At 36.2% G+C, this 23092-nt stretch overlaps 1 protein-coding gene across 1 annotated transcript in view; it reads left to right on the top strand.

Moving 5' to 3' along the window:
• GMDS (GDP-mannose 4,6-dehydratase) overlaps positions 1–23092 on the top strand; it is a 614024-nt gene that overhangs the window by 201452 nt on the left and 389480 nt on the right. The window lies entirely within an intron of this gene.

Genomic DNA, 23092 nt, shown 5'->3' with positions numbered 1-23092 from the left:
ATGCTAAAGTCAACCATGTGAAAGTATAAGCTCCCTTCAAACAAGCCTGTATTCATTCCCGAGAACGGGCCCTTCTGGCAGGCTTTCCAGCTTTGCCAGTGTAGCTTGCTTATCAAAGCACTTTATCGGTAGGGAAGGGATGTGGGTTAACCACTTCACTTAGCTCTAGCTTCCCAGCTCACAGTCTGTCAGCAAACAGCTGTTTTTCAACATGTACGCCCTGTCCTGTGCAGGCGATGCAGGGCTGGGGACAAAACCAGCTTTGTGTCAGGAGGGGGGTGCAGGAAGGGGGGTCAGTCTTCAATGAAAAGGGACTGAGCCCAACTTCAGGCTTTAATTTATAAGGGCTCTTTGGTAACTGGGTCTTTTTGCTCCCTTCTATATTTCAAGGTTCAAGGTTAACTTGAAAAGTATGACTTAAAGGCAGGTAAATTAGAGATATATTGTGGCAAAGACTGGTTAAAACATTTATCTTTGGAAACTACTGTTGTACTGCTTATGCTACCTTTTTCCTGCCTCTTTTCTCTTTCCCCTACTCCATTGCCTTTCTATCTTCATTTCAGGCTACTTTAGAAATAATGTGCAAGTTACCAACAACTTTTAGATCATAGTGGTAAGGAAAGCCCAACTTTAGTGTTTGTAAAAACTAGACAGCAGCAGAACCAAATCCAAGCAGGTTCTCCTAGTCACAAAATGCAGGCACTTTGTTACATCACAGCTTAATTTGTAGAATTTTCAAAAATAAATAAATACAATTGAACAATGTCATAGACATTGATGCTGTCACAGATGTTCAGGTTTCCTGTCTGGGTGCAAGATAGGATTGTATCTCTGCCCATTTGAACTCAGACTAAGCCAGAGTTTTCTTTCTCCCTGCCAGCCACCCCCACCCCCCTTCATTATGGACGCATGTGTCAGGTGCCACTTCTCTGTCCCTGGAAGTCTAGGATGAGCAGGACTCCTGTGCCCAGCTGACTTTTGAAGGACATACAGTATGAACCGGCACATTTCAGTGGGAATGTTTTACTTATAGGCTCTTGTTACAACAGCATAACACGGCTTTTGACTGATTCCACAGAGTAGGAAATTAATTTGGTTTGCCTCTCCTTTGGACCATTTTGTAATTCTCTGCTAGGATTTTCATCTCTCTCCTACCTTCTGTTCGTTTTACAAAAAGCAGTGCTCAGAGGCATGTGCTGCCAGGACTGAGAAGTAAGGGTGAGGTTTAAGCGGCACCGGCAGTTCACGGGAGAGCGCCAAGCACACATTCAGTGCCGGTAACCAGACGTTTTGACTGATTGAACCATTTCTCCAGCTCCCTCAGTGGGGATACTTTTATTAGAGAAATAGCGCTGATAATCATGATGCTACCAAGGGCTCTCTCCTTTTACCTGATGAGTTCAGATTGTTCTTACTTCAATATCTTTCTGACTCCAGAACTAATTCCAGGTAGAACAGAAGTAGGAATTGGAGTACCTAGTGAGTACTCACTTAAAAACCTTACTTAGGAAAGTGTATTTTTATGGCTCAAAATATCATAAGGTGAGCTGGGCCACATTAATTTGGGGAATACTGCTTACTTTGCAAGTATCATAGTATATATTGACATGGAAAAGGCTCTGAAATCTTTCAGTAAAGCAGCTTGTTTTACTTTGTTTATGGTTTATTTTTCCCATAGAATACTCTTCATGAGGATAACTGCTTATCCTCAGTGTATCCTATATTTACTTCTTGACATTTATAGGAAGAGAATTATCATTAATCAGCATGTATGGTCCTATTGTTGAACACTTTTTTGGCATTTTTCCTGGAGCCCTGCCTATTTGGAATAGACAAATACTATAAAGATTCATTGCTGGGAATATCTGTATGCCTGATATGGATGGCTGAAGCCCACAACAGTTAAAATACTAAGCCACATGAAGTGGACCTTCCCTGTGAGACATAGCTTAGATTTCTAGGTGCCAAAAAACAATAAGGCTCTGAAAATAAGTGATTTTGTTTCCAGTTAGCAAACATAATAAAGGATGAATAAACCAGTTTATTCCTGGGATGTGCATTTATGAAAGGCAACTTCATAATCTGCTATACTCATATGTTTAAATTTTTATCTAGCCAAGACCTAATTTATCAACACCTTCTTATCTTAAATACTTTACACAGAAGGGTCATAAATCCTCCTTAAAAGGACTTTATTTCACCGTTTAATTAAGTCTCCCTGATTTCCTTTATTGACTTTAAAAGGGAGTTCAGGGTTGAGTTGATTTTCATTAGGCACACATAAATTCTTACATTAAATTAAAATTGGGTGAAAGGAGAATACTGCTGTCTAACTCTTAGTGGCACAATAAATTGACTACTGAGACAATCTGGGCAGCTTGGCCCAGGATGTGAGATTACTTGTGGAGAGGGGACTTTTAAACACTCTTTTCCTCCTTTGGTGTTTTCTAAGAACTTGATTATGGGTAGTAATATTGATATGACGGACAGAAATTTGAGTTTTTATTTGGTGCAAAGTCCTTTGGTAAATATGACCGGGGATACAGAAGTGAATTATATGACAGAAATTAACAAAATATAGAATAGAAAGTAAGTGCCCTTTGAGGCACAGATGTGGGAGAGGTAGTTGGTGATTCCTTGGGAAATAAAGGAATATGTATTCTGAGGAGGTGACTCATTAGTTAGGTTGGGCTTGAAGAATGGATAAGCTTTGAACTTTGGGAGACGGGAGAAGGACATCCAGGCAGGTCAAGTGAAGCATTCAAACGCACCGAGGAGAGAAAACTTGGCACATGAGGGGAGAGCAGTTACTCTGCCCTTTTTGCTGATCAGTGGTGTTGTACAGTGAGCCCCGCCATCCGCGTCCTGTAAGCTGCATTGAGGCTCTCTGAGATGAGGCAGTGGCCAGGGGAGTGTTCTATGTATGAATAGTGGAGCGATGTGATGCTGTATGTGTAAAGACTTTTATTTAGCTACAAGTTACAAAATCCTGAAAACAGGTCCTTCTTTTCATGTAGGAAATCTGGACTGGAGATGGTATAGTGGTTCCACAGTGCTAGCAAGGGTGGCAGCTTCTTCTGTTTCCTGCTCAGTTATCCTTAGCCTGGACTTTGTTCCTCGTGGTCTTAAGGTGGTTGCTTCACCATGGGCATTATGCCCACATTCTAGACAGGAAAAAGGATTGGCCAGATTCTTATATTTGCTTCTGCATTTGGTCTGTTTTAATACCACATGTCAGGTAGGCTCTGGGAAACTTCACTGTATACATGTGAGAATGTAAGAACGATAAAGACAAATGATGTCTTGGTCTTTCTGTGATAATAGTTTTGAATTTCCAGCCTCCTCCCTACCCCACTCCTAAAGTGTCTTGGACACCCTCAGGAGTTCCCAGACCACACTTTGAGAACGGTTGCTCTAGATTATGTGTTGGCAAACAACAGCCTGTGGGCCAAATGCAGCCATGAGGTAAGAATGGAGTTTTTGTTTTTTATTACAGCTTTATTGACATATCATCACGTGCCATATAATTCACCCATTAAAATTATAAAATTCAGTGGTTTTTAGTATATTCACACAGTTGTGTAACCATCTTCACAGGGAATTTTAGAACAATGTTATCACCCCAAAAGAAAAAGCCCATACCCATTAGCACTCATTCTCCGCTTCTCTCCTGCTCCCCAGCCCCTGGCAACCACTAGTGCACTAATGTACTTTCTGTCTCTGTAGACTGGCTCGTTCTGAACATTTCTTATAAATGAAATCATTAAATATGTAATCTTTTGTTACTGGCAGTCATCGTATTTTTAAAGAGTTGTAAAAGAAAAGCAACAAAGAATAATATACAACAGAGATGGTATATGGCCTGGAAAGGCTAAAATATTTACTGTCTGACCTTTAGCAGAAAAAGTTTGCTGCCCCCTATTATAGAAGATCAATGCACATTTTTGATTGGAAATATATTTTTGAACATGTATACCTTATGTAGCCCCCCACACATATGCATATACACATTTACATTATATTTATAAATTGAATAGCTCTAATCCTATACCAGTATATTTTGTATGTTATAAATCATCCAACTCAAAAATAGAAATGGATGAAATAATAATAAATACAAAAGGTTCAATGTTTCTTCTACGTCCCTGTGGACCATTATTCCTCTTAAGGGGTACATTCTGCTTTGGATCAATGATTACAAAATATTTATTTACAAATAGGCTGTATGTTAGTAAGTATACTAAGTGATTTAGGAATCATTCCTCTGTACTATTAGGGTCTAAGATATCAGTACAACTGCATCACAGAGCAGATGGTGCAATAAAAACAATAGCAGTGAATGTCTGGTGGTTAACCCCTTAAGTAATTAATTTTCAGAAGCCTTATTATATCCCAAATGCATTCTTTTTTTTTTTTTTTTTTTTTTTTTTTAGACAGAGTCTTGCTCTGTTGCCCCGGCTAGAGTGAGTGCCGTGGTGTCAGCCTCGCTCACAGCAACCTCAAACTCCTGGGCTTAAGCGATCCTACTGCCTCGGCCTCCCGAGTAGCTGGGACCACAGGCATGCGCCACCATGCCCAGCTAATTTTTTCTATATATATTTTTAGTTGTCCAGATAATTTTTCTTTCTATTTTTAGTAGAGACGGGGTCTCACTCAGGCTGGTCTCGAACTCCTGACCTCGAGCAATCCACCCGCCTCGGCCTCCCAGAGTGCTAGGATTACAGGTGTGAGCCACCGCGCCTGGCCCCCAAATGCATTCTTTTAAGAAATAAATTTATTCTTATGAATCAAACATTGCCACTCTTTCCTTAACAAAAAAAACCTTTACTCTGCAAAAGGTTTAAGAAAAGACCATTTGGTTCATTGATAAAATGAAGGATTTGGCCCATGCCTGACCAGTTTCAATGTACATCTTTTCCAGAAAGCCTGGAAAGGTTTCCTTGGGCCCTAGGACAAAAATAATTGAGACCTCCCTCGCATCAAATAATATGATAATTTTAAAAGGAAATAATGCTCTAGCTTATCAGTTTAAGAGCAGTAATAACGTGATGCTTTGGCAACTTCTCACTGAGTTCTTTGTCTTTAACAACGTGATTGGGTTTGTGGTATCTTTCAGTAATTATTATTCATTGATTAATGAATCATTGCATTGTTGATTCAATGATTATGCAATTATTATTCCATTGGTCATATGGTTTGGCTCAAACTACAAATGAAGGAAATATCAACTTAACATAATTCAGCAATAGAAACTACTTGAATCGCAAAGACTTTATTTTCCTGAATGATAATTCATTCAACTGCATGATTTAACATACCTTTTTCCTTGTAATAAATACCTGTGACTGAGTTTAACTACATGTTTCATGGGTTTGATTTTATTTTATTGGCAGTTTTATGACTTCATTTAGAATTTTTAAAAATGAAAATTGAGAAGTTCCAAATTGGTGTTAAACATTTTCTTTTTACCCTCTCCTTAGAGGAAACAGTGAGTTATATATAGCAATTCAATAAGAGGAACTATATCATGTCTGTTAACATGGGTTGTATTACAAATGCTACCTTTGTTTCATACTGTGACTTTGTGGAAGATATTTCAGCTGTCTGTGAATTAGCAATTTTATAATGATAAATGGAGACACAATTATAACCAATTATGTTGCTGGTTATATCAGAATCCTGTCAGCAAGTTACCTTTTTTTTCTTTGACCCTTTCTATATTTTTGTTTCTGTATGCTTTCTAAGGGCAGGGATTTTTTTTTCCTCTGCTAATACTCCCAAGCACCTAAAATAATACCTACCACATAGTAGAAATTCAGTAAATATTTAATGAATGAATGGATTCCAGACATCATTTTGAAAACGATTTAAGGAGACTTAAGGATTGTGAAGATACATACAATATCCCAAGAGAAAATAAATTTAATATTGTTAAGAAAATGAGACAATGGGAAAGTATAAGTAAGGAGCAAAGTAAGATGGCACCAAGAATGAGGTTAGCATATGTACAGATTACATACATGAAATTGTATAGATTTCCTGAGAAGCGTTGCAGATTTGTTCCTGAGATTTCCAGCTATACAAGATCCTGTATCAAGAAGATAAAAGGCAAATTAGATTTACTGTCTCTTAAAGCATCCTTTCCCCGGGCCACTTCCCTTTCAAGTGCTTAAGGGAGAGACTGAGGAATAGCTGTACATCTCCAGTGCAAACCTGCCACCGGCACCAGGAAAACAGTTCATAGGCTGTCTTCCAGATGATGACCTAGGGGCAGCTATGTCACAGATGAAGGACAACTGAATATTGTCTTGCTGAGATTTTATTCCACCCTTTGGTCATTGAGAGGTCGTAACATCTGCACTAATTCTTTGTGGATCTTTGGTGGCACATTTTCAATAATAAGTTCTGATGATACAGGTACATATTTTTAGTATATTTTAAGAGAAGAAATTAGGCAGTGATAAAAATGGCTAATAATTTTTTTCATAAAGCATTTCACTAAAATGTTAACGGTATTTTCAAACTCTTAAAACTCTAGAGGCCAGAAAGTGGTGTCCGTGGGCCTCATATTTTCCAAAGTTAATGGTTGGCACTTGACCATCTGAGGAGACAGAGGAGGGCTTTGCGCGTTAAGATGTCCTCCCAGCCCCTCCCAGGCTCCCGCTGCTCCTCAGCTGCCTGGGCTCCACACCAGGAGTGCTCTGAATCCCATTTTTTTTTTTTTCTTGTTTGTTTTGTTTTGTTTTGTTTTGTTTACCTCTGCTTTGGTCTTTTCCCAGACATCCTCATAGCTTTTTTCTTCACTTTCCTTATGGGACTCAAATGTTTTCTCAGTGAGTCCAGCTCCAGTCACCCTATGTAAAATTGCATCCCTGCATCCATCCCGACACACACACCGTTTCTCTGTCACTTGATTTTTTCCCCTAAGCACTTAGCACTAGTATGTACATTTTACTTATTTATCTTATTAGGTGTCTCTCCCCTCCTGTTACTACATTAACTCCATGAGGGCATGCATTTTTATCTGTTTGGTTCACTGCTATTCTTCAGTGTTTAGAATACCTGGAACACATGAGATTGGGAAGTTGGTTGAATGAATGAATTTCCAGCTTTTGAGAAATCAGGCAGCACCCAGCCTGGTGGTATTCCTGTGTGGAAGGTGTCAGTCTGGGCAAAGTAGCAGAAAGGGAAAAGAATTCTCTAGTCCTTTGCTTCTCTGAGGAGCTTGTTTGAAATGCAAAATCTTGGGCTCTACTCCAGAACTTTTGCGTCAGGATGCTAATTTTAACAGGGTGATTTCTGTATGCACATTAAAGTTTGAGAGGCACTGTTTGAGTTTACCACAGCCCACACCTGGCCTGCTTTCCTTTTTTATGTTACATGCTTGGTGTGTAGGCATTTGAGTTTGTGACCCTGGTATAGAATAATATGGCCATTTTTACGTATGAGAGAGTTGACATAGTAATAATTGATTTTGTTTATAATAAAGGAATTGGAGAAAAATCCTTGTTATTGTATTGGTGTTGAATCACAAGGATAATACTTAAATTCTAGGCTTTTCACATTTCAGTGAAACGTGGGCTATATATCACTGTGTCTCCAAGTAATATGTTTTGAACTACAGTATATCCACATTTTAGTGAACCACTTTATAACAGTTTTACTATGTTTGTTTAATGCACATTGCCTTGTTTGGAGCCAATACGTATTTTGGCAAGTGTACTATTTTTAAAAAATATCTATTACCTTCACCATCAAAAAGTAATAGTTCCAAGGGAACTATTATAGTGAGTCTTATAAATTCTTCTCTGCACACATGTCATTCATCCCCAGGGTGTAGTTAGAGCCCTGAGACTTATTGTGGTCAATTTGGTTGTACAAACTGATTGCTGCAAATCCTTGGGAAATTTTAGATAAGAAAGCATTTTATATGCATTTTATATAGGGAGTAAGGTCCATGTAAAATAGAAATTGGAGCAACATTTAAAGTTGTGTGCCCCCTCTTAACCTCTCCCTACAAATTCTCAGATGCTGAAAAAAGAAATATCCTTCAGGTGCTTTACAAGCACCAGATTAAAGTTTGCCTCAGTCATCTTTTTCTTGGCTTTCCAACCTCACAAATTTGAAGTATTCCCATGCACACCCCCCCACACACTCATACTTTAAGAACATGTGGATAGTATGTATTTATCCTTGGCCACTTTGTATTTTGAAATGATCTTTTAAAGAAGTCCGGACCAAAGACGCAGACTCTTGTGGAGGAGATAGACAGTAACCAGCAGTGATAGGGACTCTGGCCCAGTGTGTGGAGCGTGCTGTGGGGATGAGCTAGGGTGTCCTGGTCTCTTTGTGGCACCTGCTTCCCTCCTCTTCCAGCCTGTCCACCTCTCTGGACTGTCCTCCCAGCACTGGGAGAAAAACAATTCAACAGTTGCGTAGAATGCATGCAATCTCTTTTATCACAGAGATTTGACTATGACCAGAGTAAAATCCTTAGGAGGCCCCAAACACAGAAGATAGTATATCACACTGCCCCTCCATCCCCAAATGTGTAATTCAAAATGACACAAAATTCAAATTTATGTTTAAATTAAAGGAGTTTCTTGAAAATATCAACATTTAAAATATTTCTTTGAAATATTTTATTGTCAAAGTTCTAGATAAATTTATTGAAAATAAGCTTTTTTTTTGGGGGTAACACATGGAACTCCAAGCATGTACTTAGCCTGTTATGTGATACAGCTGGGGGTTGGGCCCAGATCCCTCTGGAACACAAATCAAGATTATTTCATAATGGAAGTGATGCTTGGCACAAGTCTTGTAGAATGAGCGAAGTGTTTTCTGGGCTTTTGAAGTTCTCCACTTACACTGGGAGCAGAGGTTGGACTGGACTGTAGGTAAATTTGTAAAACTGTCTGCCTTTATTATCGAGATGATTCTTGTTAATTTACAATGCCCTGGATAGTTTGTAGTGAGTTTTTATTTTTTATTTTTTATTTCTTTTATTTCAGCACATCATGGGGGTACATAAGTTCAGGTTATATACAATGTCCATGTCCTGCCCATCTCCCCGAGTCAGAGCCTCAAGCGTGTCCATTCACCAGACAGTGCGCCTGGCACTCACCATGTAGTCATACCTCCATCCCCTCCCCCCACCCCCTACCTCCCGGAGTCAGCACCCTCAAGCATGACCATTCCCCAGAGGGTGTGCAAGGCACTCATCATGTAGGCATACACCCATCCCCTCCCCCCACCCCCCATCTCAGTCTGATATCTAATTGGTACTCTTCCCCGATGTGCATTTAGGTGATGATCAGGGAAACCAATTTTCTGGTGAGTACATGTGATGCTTGTTTTTCCATTCTTTGGATACTTCACTTAATATAATGGGTTCCAACTCTCTCCAGGAGAACCAAAGAGATGTCGTATCACCATTATTTCTTATAGCTGAGTAATACTCCATGGTATACATATACCACAGTTTACTAATCCATTCGTGGATTGATGGGCATTTGGGTTGTTTCCACATCTTTGTGATTGTGAATTGTGCTGCTATAAACATTCGGGTACAGGTGTCTTTGTTATAGAATGACTTTTGTTCTTCTGGGTAGATGCCCAATAATGGGATTGCTGGATCGAATGGTAGGTCTACCTGAATCTGTTTAAGGTATCTCCATAATGCTTTCCACAGGGGTTGCACTAGTTTGCATTCCCACCAGCAGTGTATGAGTGTTCCTGTCTCTCCGCATCCACGCCAACATGTGTTGTTTTGGGACTTTTTGATAAAGGCCATTCTCACTGGAGTTAAGTGATATCTCATTGTGGTTTTGATTTGCATTTCCCTGATGATTAGGGATGTTGAGCATTTTTTCATATGTTTTTTGGCCATTCTTATGTCTTCTTTTGAAAAATTTCTATTCATGTCCTTTGCCCATTTTTTGATAGGGTTGTCTGATTTTTTCTTGCTGATTTTCCAGAGTTCTAAATAGATTCTTGTTATCAGACCTTTATCTGATGTGTAGTATGCGAAAATTTTTTCCCATTCTGTAGGCTGTCTGTTTATTTTCGTGACTGTTTCTTTGGCTGTGCAGAAGCTTTTAATTTAATCAGGTACCATTCGTTTATTTTTGTTGTTGTTGCGATTGCCTTAGGGGTGTTCTTCATAAATTCTTTGCCTAGACCAATGTCTGTAAGAGTCTTTCCTACATTTTCTTCTAGAATTCTAATAGTTTCCCCTCTAAGATTTAGGTCTGTTATCCACCTTGATTTGATTTTTGTGAGAGGTGAAAGCTGTGGGTCCTGTTTTAGTATTCTACATGTGGCTATCCAGTTTTCCCAGCACCATTTATTAAATAAGGAATCTTTTCCCCAAAGTATGTTTTTGTCTACTTTGTCAAAGATTAGATGGCTATATGAGGATGGTTTTATGTTTGGATTTTCTGTTCTGTTCCATTGGTCTGTGTCCCTGCACTTGTGCCAATACCAAGCAGTTTTAATAATCACAGCTTTGTAGTATGGTTTGAAGTCTGGTAAATTAATACCTCCCATTTTGTTTTTGTTGCTTAAAATTGCTTTTGCTAAACGGGGTCTTCTCTGGGGGGCCTATCTAAAAATGATACAAGCCATATATGACAAACCCACAGCCACCATCAAACTGAATGGGGAAAAATTGAAAGCATTCCCACTTCGAACTGGAACCAGACAAGGCTGCCCACTGTCCCCCTTAGTTTTCAACATAGTATTGGAAGTCCTTGCGAGAGCTATCAGGCAAGAGAGCAGAATCAAGGGAGTCCAAATAGGGAAAGAAGAGATCAAACTCTCACTCTTTGCTGATGATATGATGTTATATCTAGAAAACCCCAAGGATTCAACCAAGGGACTCCTGGAATTGATCAGTGAATTCAGTAAAGTATCGGGATACAAAATCAATACACACAAATCAGAGGCATTCATATACGCCAATAACAGTCAAACGGAGAACCAAATTAAGGACTCAATACCCTTCAAAATCGCAACAAAGAAAATAAAATATCTAGGAATATATTTACCTAAGGAGGTAAAGGACCTCTATAGGGAGAACTACGAAACACTGAGGAAGGAAATCGCAGAACATGTAAATAGGTGGAAAACCATACCATGATCGTGGATTGGAAGAATCAACATTGTTAAAATGACTATTCTGCCCAAAGTTATCTACAAATTCAATGCAATCCCTATTAAATTACCAACATCATTTTTCATAGATATAGAAAGAATAATTCTATGCTTTGTGTAGTGAGTTTTGCCAGCCAGAGATACTGTATCTGCATTTGCATATCTCTTAATTGAGCTGTTAAGAAACAGCAAAATGCCCCAAGGATTATTGACTGGTGATAGGAGGGAACTTGAGGGGAGTCAGAGGCAGGGCAAGTTGACAAACTGGGTAGTCATCTGCCAAGTAATTAAACAAAGGTAATCATTGATTTTAATGTAGCTGAAAAATAACTGAATAGGGTGTGTATGGGTGTACATATATGTGTGTCTGAGAGATAGGCGGACAGACGCAGAGAAATGGAAGAAGCCAAAAAGTGATGGTCAAAATTAAGTTTACATTAATATTTGTTAGGATGTTGATTGGATTTATTTTCTGTCTTGGAAGAGACCAAACTTTAATAAAATGCTTTACAGTTCTTAAAATATATGTAAACTATTTTTTAAAAAGTTATGGTAAAGGTCTTAAGGAAATCTCTGCTTTCTCTTTCCCTCTGGTTAAAAAAAAATATCACACAGTAGAGCCATCTGCCTTGTATAATTATCCTCATAAACCTCTGAAGTATGCTTCTATCCCAAAATGTTATTGGCGTCGATCCTGGCATACAGTCATCACACCAGTAATTACAGCTCTTAACTGGAATATAGTCCTCAGTATTTACTAACCTCTATTATGAACACATAAATCATTTAATAAAACTGTGAGTAGACACATTACTTGTCATTTTGTTTATGTTAGACATTCTCTGCAGGTATTCAACATGAAAGTTAAAGCAGTCTGGGGCTCTTTTTGTAGACTGTGCTTATCATTAATAGAAAGCAGCATGTGTGCATCCTGCAAACCCATTTCCTTATTTAAAGTGGGCATCCTTCCTCTACTGAGATGTGCTTCCTCTTTTATTACAGGACTAAAGACCAAGCCTTTGTAAACCCTTAAAGGCACATCCCTTCCAAATGACCTTTTGTCCTGAGCCACTAAGATGTATTGTTTAGTCCACTCAGAATTACATGGGGTGTCCTAGGAATTTTTGTTTGGTTAATTAAATTTGGAAATGTGTCATTTTTTCCTATTTAAAGCATAAATGAACATCCAGTCAAATTGATTTTGGAGTTCTGGTAGGTGAGATAATTGCAGAGGGTAAATGATTTAAGGTTTAAAAATATGTTTACCTTTTCTCCACTCAGAGAAACTTAAAACATATTTAACTTCAATTAAGTGATCTTCTTGTCTGTGCTTCTTTTCCTCTAATAAGAGTCTTTTATATCCATGTCATACACTGAGCAATCTTATCCTTACTAATTACACTAAAGGGAATGACATGCTGTTTGCTTGAAGGAAAGTATTCTTTTTACACTTAAAGATGTTTTTTAAAAAGAAGCTAAAATAGAGATCTAAAGCACAATTTATTGAAATAAGTAAAATTGTTTTACAAGTTAGACTTTTAAAACTAGGCCTTTTTATACTAGCTGTCTTTAAAGTCATTCTTTTGCCAAGAGTTCTTTGTTTTTCTTTAAAGATTTGAAGCTTCTTTAAACCTTTGTTCAAAAAACTATAAACCTATAATTTTTTTAAAGAGCCTCAAAGTATAGAAGAAAAGGACTCTGCAGTGTTAATAATTTTATACGTTGTATCATGATAGACAGCCAATTTGATTAATATGATAAAATAAAACCTCAGTTTTCTTATATGTGTTCAAATTATGCAAATAATTTTCTAGCATTTTTGCTTTTCATTATAAATCTATTTTTAATAAAGAACTGTTTTCATAAACTTTATGAAATATATATGGCTTATCACTATGTGTATACTATGACATGACATTTATCCTATTTTCTAATAACTGCCATGTACTCTGCTATCTATTTCCTTAAATTTGTTTCTGGAAGAGTCCTCTTTGCCTTTTAGCTACCATGTTTGTAGAGCACATAAACTCTGTTGTTGGTTCTTACTAATACACCAAATATGCTTATCATTATGTTGATCATTCCTATTCCTATCCCAGACCATACCACTTTCCCCCTGGATTTGCATGTTCTTTTTCTTGTAAGAATTCCCCCTCTATTGTTGTAATTTTATATATCCAAATAAAAATCATCTTTTCTAATACCCTGCTTTAGGAAAAAAATCAACTCACCCCCCTTCTGAGCATACTAAAATCACGAAAAAGAAAAAATAATTAAGCTCTGGGTTTCACAGCTTCCTACTTGTTAATCTCTCTCTATCTGACTGCCTGTTTTCCTCCCAGTGCCTTCACTTGTTCTCCCCATACAACTGAGCTAACCCTGGGAACCTCTGTGGTCAAGGTCTGTCCATTCCTGCTGCTGGCCCTGCCTGTGTGCCCCAGGTTTCCCCTCCCAGGTGCCAGTCTTCTCCTCATTAGATCAGAATGCTCAACTTCCAACATACTGAGAAGGATCACCTTCTTCATGGAGCCATTTTAGACCAAATCCTCTTGTTTTTATGCTATATTCTCTCGTTCGATTTCTTAGCTTACCATTATATTTTTGCTTATATTAATGTTAATATGTATTCCCTAATTTCTGAAGCATTTTGGGAATATGTTTTCTTTGACATTATTATCTTATTTCTTATATGGTCTGTATCTGTCCTTGGAAAAATGTATTTATCTCATTTCCTATTTCTTGATATCTCAGAATTATTACAGAGGTCTTCATTGTAGGCCATGTTCAATAAACTAATCAGGATACAACATTCATGTTACAAAGTAGCTGATAATAATATAGACTTGATTAATATGCCCTAACATCCCATCTCCCTGTTGGCCAGGCAGCTGACTGCCTCATCTACAGATGCTGGGTTCCATGATGTTCCCTTTGCTGTGTATCCATAGGCATTAAACACACCAGAGACTGGGAAAAACTTCTAGGAAATATCGAAAGTGCCTGTGTGAAGTTTAGGAAATGTTAATGCTAAAATTAACATTTTGCTGGTAACATGTACAACTCATGCAAAAGACAAAACTGAGATTCACAAGCTTACTTCTGTAGCCAGTGATGTAGAAAGTAAGCATGACAACTCAGACGCTGTTAGTTTTGAATACTGTATTCTCATTTGCTAAGAAAAACGGTCTCTGCAATAAACTTTCTTTTTGTGTCACATGTGTAAATTGCAAAGGTGTTTTTGCATGACTTTGTGTTTGAAAAAGACCTTATTATCCTTATTTTCCAGTTCATTAAGCCCATGATACATACTTAAGATATTTGTACCGGGAGTGGGAAAGTGGAACAAATGGAGCCCAGTGAGTGGAGAGTGAAGGTGTGTGCTTGGGAATCAAGGCTGGATGGAGCCTTTTGAGTTTGAAGTGAGAGAAGTCATGAAGCTTTCCACACCTTGAGATAAAGTGAGAGCCACATGGCCAGAAAGCCCAGGGGGTCTCTGGCCCAAGCCCAGGTGGTGGCCCTTTGACCTCCCTTTGCCTTTTGAGCACTATTTTTGATGGGCATCTATTGAACTAAAATAACTGTTCTGAGGGTTAAACCTTTGCATTAAAAAAAAATAGCAAAGCTTGAGCCTTTGAGTAAAATGTTCTAAGTTTTAAATTTAATTTAAAAAGTTATTTTGTCATGTCAAAAAATTCTAAGGACCAACTAGCACATAAAAATTTTTGTTTTGTAAAAAAGATGTGACATCTTAGAGTAAGGGAGACTTGATGATTTAACATGTGACTGTTACAAATCATCTAACTGACAGAGCTGATTATTCATTCAAGCAAGCATCATTTCCTTTATAGGTTTTTTAGGACCAAGAACTTGCCTATTTTTTTTTTTTTCCCATTTTGTGTTCACCAAATACTGACTTCAGCTTGAAGCATGTATTTACATTGCCAGAGAACGTCTTGACCTTACAGCTGGCTACATGGTGTACATCTTTAGTCATTCTTTTACAGAATCCACAGGTTAAGGTACAAGCAGTAGAAGGTAATTTTATTTTCATCATTCATGGAATATGTTAGTTTAATTTACTTGGCTAATAATAACATGTATAAAGTTAAGTGAATGCTTGATTTGAATTTTTGTTCAAATACAGAAAGAAATCCTCACTTGTGTGTGTATGTGTGAGCATGCATGTGTTAAGGGTTCTAAGTATTTCTGTTAATATAAGGCTGTAAGCTCTTGACATGGCCATTTTATCCCAACCATTTAATAGGCACTCATTAAATATTTATCAAAACACACATACACACAGACACATGTATCATCAGATTTAGAGAACTAATAGTTCAGTTTTTTGAATTCTTCTGATATATTCTGTCAAACCTTAATTTATGAGAATAACAACATATGAATACAAATAGAAATAAATAGATCTTTTAGTATCTTCTTTCTTTGTGTTATTTCTGTTTCTTTTTCCACTGAATGTTAAGCTCATTTATTTTATTAATGGTATCTTTTTCTAAATGATTGCACTGAAGATTATAATAATTCCTACAAAGTTAGGAATTATTATAACCTTATTATAATATTCCTACAAAGTATTGGAATCTCTCACTACCATGATAAAACCAATTATCTATTTCTGTTTGTTGTATGATTATCATATATTTTTCATGGATTCATTTATCAGTATGTGGTATAATATTGTTGTTAATATTACAACTTAAAGGACAAAAAGGATTACTATTGCTAAGTCAACTTTCTTTTTGTAACTAGTTGCCTGGGATTTCCTTTTCTACTCCTTTCAACCATTCAGTGTCCTTTTGCTTTCAATGTATATAAGCAATGACTAGATATTTCTTTAACTTCAATTTTATTGTCTTTTACTTTTATAGATAATTAACTTGTTTATATTTACTGTTGGTATAGATGTAGAGGTGCTTATTTCTATCTAGTTAATTTGTGTTTTGTGTTTTTTCTTCCTTCGTGCCTTTGGTTAGTTTGATTGAATTTTCTTTATTTCATTTTCCTCAACTATTGGTTCAGATTTTATACTTTCTCTTTGTATTCTTTTTGCCATAATGCTTAATTATAATATGTATACTTCATGAAGTCTAAATCTAATTAATAGTTCTCACTGCCTCACCGAGAACTCTTGAACTCTGATCTGCTGCATCCCCTGTTTCAATTTATTGCTTTCTGGTAATTTAATTCTACCTTGTTTGCATGTTTTTCAGAATAATCATTGTTATTTTTATTGTTTTTTAAATAAGGCTGGTAATTTTTTAGATTTATCAACATGTTCACCAGTTTCTTACCTCCCCTTACCTCTTCCATCCTGTTCCTGCTATTTGAGTTTCATTTCCTTCTTGTTAAAGTACATCCTTTGCTGATAGTTTCAGTGAAGATGTGTGAGTTGTAAACTCTCTATCTTTGTTTGAAAATATCCCTATTTTGCCTGTACTCTTGAAAGGAATTTTGTTTAGTTACAAAATTCTAAATTGGCAGTAATTTTAGCAATATGAAAATGTTCCAATATCTCTTGCTATGTATTTTTGCTATTAGTGTGATTTTTTTCTCCTTTGTACGTAGTTTCTCTTCTATCCTTTTAAGATTTTTTTTGTCCTTGATTTTATGTGCCTTAGTTTTATTACAGTATATCTGGATTTGGATTATTGTGGGTGGAGCTCAGTGTCTTCCTTTAATCTGAGCATTTGTGGTTTTCTTTGGTTCTGAAAGATTCTCAGCCATTATCTCCTTTACTTATATCTGTTTCTTTCCTATGCATCATCTATTAGGCACATTTTGGAGCCTCTCAGCCTTTTGTCCATGTTCTTAATATTCACTTTTATCTATTTTTAACTCTGATTTTTTGTGCTGCATTTTGGATGATATCTCTGTCTTTCATGTTATCATTCAGTTCTCTATTGGGCTTTGTCTTGTCTGCTATTCAATTTAATCCATTAATGCCTTTTATTATCATCTTAGTAACTATATGAAATTTCTGTTTAATATTTCCTTCAAATTTACCTTTTTTTTACCTTGTGGCTTTATACCCTTCTTTTATCTTTTTGAATATTTCAAATACATTTACAGAGTCCTTTATATTCTCCTGTTTTTAGTTCTTGGCATATACATTCTTCTGAGTGTTGCATCTCCGCATTCTGTGGAAGGCCTTTCCGCCCTGGGCTGCAGGAGGCCCCTGAAGAGGGGTTTCACCTTTGCGTCTGCCAAGGCTGCACCAGGTGTAAACAAGTTTTTTATGTTTTGAATTCCGAAAATTGCAGCACAAAACAGTCTGTCCAACAAATACTTATTATAAGGAAGAGACAGAAGTCTTGTCCTCCTGTAGCTTGTCATCATCTTCATTAATGACACATTTTAAAAAGGTTCAAGTGTATGTAAAGATGGCAGGAGAAACTTTAAAGTCTGAATACACATGATTTTAATTTCACAGCATAAATACATATTTAAGGAGTTACTACCAATTTTAAATATCAGTGTAATTTACATGTGAGTTTGAATATAGTTTTCAGTATAGTTAAAATGCAATTCAAGTTAGTTATTTGAAAAATGCCCCAAACATCTCTGGGAACACAGTCTGATAACCTTTTACCTAGATTCTAGGGCCTGTATCAATACTGACTGAAATTGTTTACCAAGGAGGCCCAGGATATTTATGGAAATAAATTATGGAAGTCAATTATAAATAATTTTAAAAGCCCTCTAATTATGTGAATTTACATGGAACATGCAATTCCTAAAAGGCCTTTTAGATTTTAGAGGTTTTCTATGTGTGTTCTAAAGCTTCACTATTACTTGGCTGGGGCACTTTCTAATTCACTGATTTCCAAATATTTTACATATAAAGTAAAATCTTACCTTTTTTTTTTTAACACCGATCTCTTGCTTAGTCAAATACACAGTCGGTAGAATGAAATGAAAAAATGCAGATTTTAGTCTAAAATTTTTCTGTGCACGAGCACCTGTAATATACGTCATAACAAATCTCGTGTAGCTAAGAAGTTCAGTTTTGTATTGTGTTAAATGTAGAGGTGATCTTTCTTTTGTAATGTGCATTATTGTTAGCAGATTTAACAAGGATCTCATTTGTGATATTTTCCCCTCCTTTTCTAAGTTTTAAAAATGATTGAAGCCCAGTATTACATTAAATATTGTGTAACATCACTATGCTGCTTTATCTTATGAATCTCACAAATACAAAAGAATAGCAGAAAAATACCACAGGGTCATTGCTTGGCTTTCAGAGCATGAGTTGATGCCAGTTAGGGATTAAGAACTATTGCTCCTATTCATATGTGCTTATATCCATCCCTTTACATCTAGTATGTTGAAGGTTTGTCTTTCGTACTCTGGCTGATACATTTACTTTAAAGTTTTCTTTAACATCCATAAGATTTTCTTTAAATTTTACTCCACTTTGGTTTTTTTAGACCCTGTTCCCTGTCCTTCTGTTGTTGCAACTTCTGATTTTAGTACAGCTTACAAGTGTTTTCAGTGCCATTTTTCCATACCATGTTGCCTTGCTAGGCTTAGGGAGTCTGTCAGGCTATAAAACTGAGATTTCGATGAAAAGCATTCCTTCATCCTCAAGTCCAGCCTTTCTCATCCTTTGGATTAATAGGATTACACAAAGGCCACCTGATGTTGGGCCTGCTGTGGTAGCAATTTAATGATGTTGAGAAAGAGACAGTGGTCAAATCTTAGCGAGACTGCCATTTCACAACCTATAAATCAATACCATCCAGTTGAGGAAGTCTGGCTCCTTGCCACCCTACCAGCTGGGTGGTATAGACAGTGTTAGTGTCACCTTGCGTAGCCACTGGAGCTCAGGAGTGCAGGCTGTGTCATGTGGTGGGTAGTGTTTCCCATGGGTGAGTGTGGAGGGGAACTTACTTGGAATGTCATTAGTGGATATAACTGCTGTGTTTTACCTGTCCAAGATGCTGATAAATTTAATATTCTATATCTAGGATTAGAGTTTTAAAAATTATCATTAAGACAAGACCTGGATACTAAGAAAGTCATAGATATTTTACTTATTATACTAATTTTTGACTCTTTTTCACTTTGTACCTTAAATTCTGAATTTACTATTTCTGATGATTGAGTCCTCAAGTTTTTGGACTAAGTCTTTAAATATTAATTTCATGCCTCTTGATTATAAGGAAAAAGTCACCATTTTAGTAGCTTTAAGACTACTGCAACTAGTGTCTCAGCTGTTGATCTCTACTGTTTTTATTTCAGAATTAGCTGGCTATGCATTCTTCTCTGTTGCATTCCTAAATTTTAGGTTCAGTAGATAAAAAGAATCAGCATTTGGCTTCTTGGAGTGGCTGGTTATAAATAGACCGGAAAATAGCAACAAGCTGGGCTGCTCCTTCACTAATGGCCCTTTTCAAATACTTAAAAGCAAATGATTCATCAAATAGAGTCACTACAAGCAGAAACCTGCCAATTTGTAGAATTTGACTCCTCCTAATCAGAGTAAGGCAACAGGATGTTGAGTTCCTGCTCTGTACCTGATTAAAGCCAAATGCAAGGAGGAGCAGCTGGGAGCAGGAGGAAGCTCAAGACCATCCCAGCTGGGGGTAGAACAGCTACAGAAATTTAGAGGAAAATGATTTTTAAAAAACCTTCCACATTTGTTTTATTTTCCAGATAGGCTTAGTAGATAAGTACATACTCAGACACGGGTTTTAAATTTTTTTAAAAGTAACATTCCATGTACTATTTAAGGAAAGCAATAAATCTATTGATGAATAGTTTAAGCAAAACTTTTTCCCTGAGTAGATGTGTTGTTTTTAGATAATTCCGTATCATCCTAATTCTACCAAATTCTCTCTTTAGGCATTTATTGTAACTATGAAAGCAATTTCACTTACATTAAAATTAATGATTTCCTCCCAGTGAATTTCTGTTTTACTGAGCATACTTTTGCCATTAAAAGCCTCTCTGATTTTGATTTTTTAAAAATATATACTTCTGGATTCATTGTAGTATATTCTTATGATGTATTAAAGCATTGCAAAATGTATTATCTATAGCTATTTTTATATTTTTACAGAGTTAATCTAAAACTCTGCTTCCCTAAAAATAAGTTTTAAAAAAATTGGAAGCATTCTGCCTCCCCTAATTTAAATAGTGGAACTGAGAAAGCGGTAAAAATTTTAAGAATATTTTTAGATTATTTTAGTTTCTAAATCTTGGTGTTTAGTATTCTGTATGTTACCTCTCATAATTGATATGTCTATTATATTTACCCCTAAATTATAAGCTTTAGGCATACATATTGAATGTTGACATATAAATAAAATCTCACAAATAATTTTTATGCATACTTATTATTCCAACAATAACCTTATCAAAATAACATTTTGGGGGATGAAGGTCATGAATGTATACAGCATCAGTCCTATATGCAAACTCCCAAGACTCATAGCAGTTTTCTGGACATCTGCCAGTTTAAGATTTTAGGTTGAACATGTAATTTCAAATATCAAGAACCAGCCAAAGACATTGTAAGAAAAGACTACATACCAATGTCTCTTTTGAATAATGCAAAAATCCTAAACCAAATACTCAAAGACTGAATCAAGCAACATATAAAAAGGATTATACACCACAATCAAGTGGGATTTATCTCAGGAATGCAAGATGGGTTTCACTTACAAAATTTGATTAATGTAATACAGCATATCTGTAGAACGGACAAAAAAAATCACATAATCATCTCAGTAGATGCAGAAAAAATTAGACATTAGAAAGAAATCCAACACCCATTCCTGATAATACTCAACAAACTGGAAGTAGAAGAGAACTTCCTCAACCTGAAAAAGGGCATCTATGAAAAACTCACAGCTAGCATCATACTTAATGGTGAAAGACTGGGTGCTTTCATTCCAGGTAAGGAAAGAGAAGGTTATGGGCTCTCTCCACTTCTATTTAACATTGCATGGAGGTTCTAGCCAGTGTGATAGGCAAGAAAAAAAATAATTAAAGACATCCACATTGGAAAGGAAGAAGTAAAACTGTCTCTATTTGGAGTTGACTTGATCCTCTGTTATGTAGAGATGATCCTGAGGAATACAGTAAAAATTATTACAGCTATAAGTAAGTTCAACAACGATTCAGGGTACAAGATCAATATAAAAATTATTTGTATTTCTGTACATTGTCAGTGGTGAATGAACACATGAAAATATCATTAACCATCGGAGAAATGTAAATCAAAACCACAATGAGATGCTACTTCACACCTACTAGGGTGGCTACGGTTAAAAAGACAGTACCAAGTGTTGGTTAGGATGTGGAGAGATTGGAACTCTGCTATGTGGGTGGTGTGACCGTCAAGTGATGTTTGGAAAAGAGACTGGCAGTTCCTCAAAAGGTTAAATGTAGGGTTACCATGTGATCCAGCAACTCCATCCCTAGGTATATACTAGAAAAATATTAAAATGTATATGTACATAAAAACCTATACATGAATGTTCATAGCATCATTATTCATAATAGCCAAAAGATAGAAACAATACAAATGTCCATCTCCTGATGAATGTTTAAGTAAAATGTGATACATCCATACAATAAAATATTATTCAGCCCCCAAAAAGGGAATGAAGTACTTATTCACACTACAACATGGATGAACTTTGAAAACATTGTGTTAAATAAAAAAAAGCCAGTTAGTAAAGCCCACATGTTATGTGATTTCCATTTATATGAAGTGTTTAGAATAGACAAATCTATAGAGACAGAAAGCTGAATAGCGGTTATCTAGGGTTGGAGGTTTAGGGAGAAATGACTAGTGACTGGTAAAAAAGGTATAGGGTTCCCTTTTAGAGTGATAAAAATGTTCCTAAGCTTGACTGAGTTGATGGTTGCTCAACTGTGTGTATACTAAAAACCATTGAATTGTACACGCTCATTGGGTGAATTATGTGGTAAGTGAATTTTGGTAGCATAAAACTGCTACCAAAAAAATAGATATTACCTCTACCATTTTATTATATTAAGCTTTGTGTGTTTAGATATGAGTTGGGTTATGGAATCAGTCACGTTTCATTCTAAAATCATTATGGTAAACCTTAAAATTTAAGGCATATTATTATATATGTCAGACTGTTGCTGGTAGATACAGAGGAGAAAATAAATACTAGTAGATATTTGGAGAAAATAAAAGTTATACAAAACTATAGCTGAAGATTTAATGAAGAAACAAAACATACAAAGGATTTTATAGATGGCAAGCAGGGTAGGGAAGGCTGCAGATAGCAGGAAACATATTTTTCATTAAGTTAAACTTTTAAAATTTAAAATTATTTTTGTTTTTAAAAATGAAAAAAGAGATTAACTTAATTCTTTGTCTAGTGTGTCTGCAGCATAAGCAGTTATCTTCAGTAGTGTTTGAATGGTGACAATATGGCCCAATTTTAGATTTGGATTTTTTGGAAATGTAAGAACATGCCTTTTAAATCTTAAATCTGAGACCTAAAGTTTGATGTAATGGTGTGTGTGCACTTTGCACATAACCTCTTAACTCTGTGCATTGCCCATGAGTGCATCTAATTCATTCTGTTCTCTGTGCCTGATAGACCTTTCCTCAACTCCCCATCCTTATAAGTCTAAAACCTCTATTGTTTCATGTAGTCTAAGTTAACATACAAACTACCCAGTTCTCACAAAATTGTTTCCAGGTCACCCTAATGGTAAGTAACAAGTCATTTTCTACTCAAACTATATTTTATTTGTACCTTTCTTCTTATTGCTGTTTTTAAAAATGACATTCCCACTTGTTTTAAAGCCAGTGTTGTTCTTCTTTTATGGGGTGTAATATATATGTCTAACTCACCTTTATATTCATTCCATTCCCAGTGTCTTTTATAAAGTTGTACTCAACAAATATTTACAGAATGAATACATGAAT

Source organism: Lemur catta, chromosome 5, assembly GCF_020740605.2.
Source record: "Lemur catta isolate mLemCat1 chromosome 5, mLemCat1.pri, whole genome shotgun sequence".
Lineage (NCBI taxonomy): Eukaryota > Metazoa > Chordata > Mammalia > Primates > Lemuridae > Lemur > Lemur catta.
Note: the sequence above shows the minus strand (reverse complement) of the source record. Positions and strands in the feature narration are given on the sequence as shown.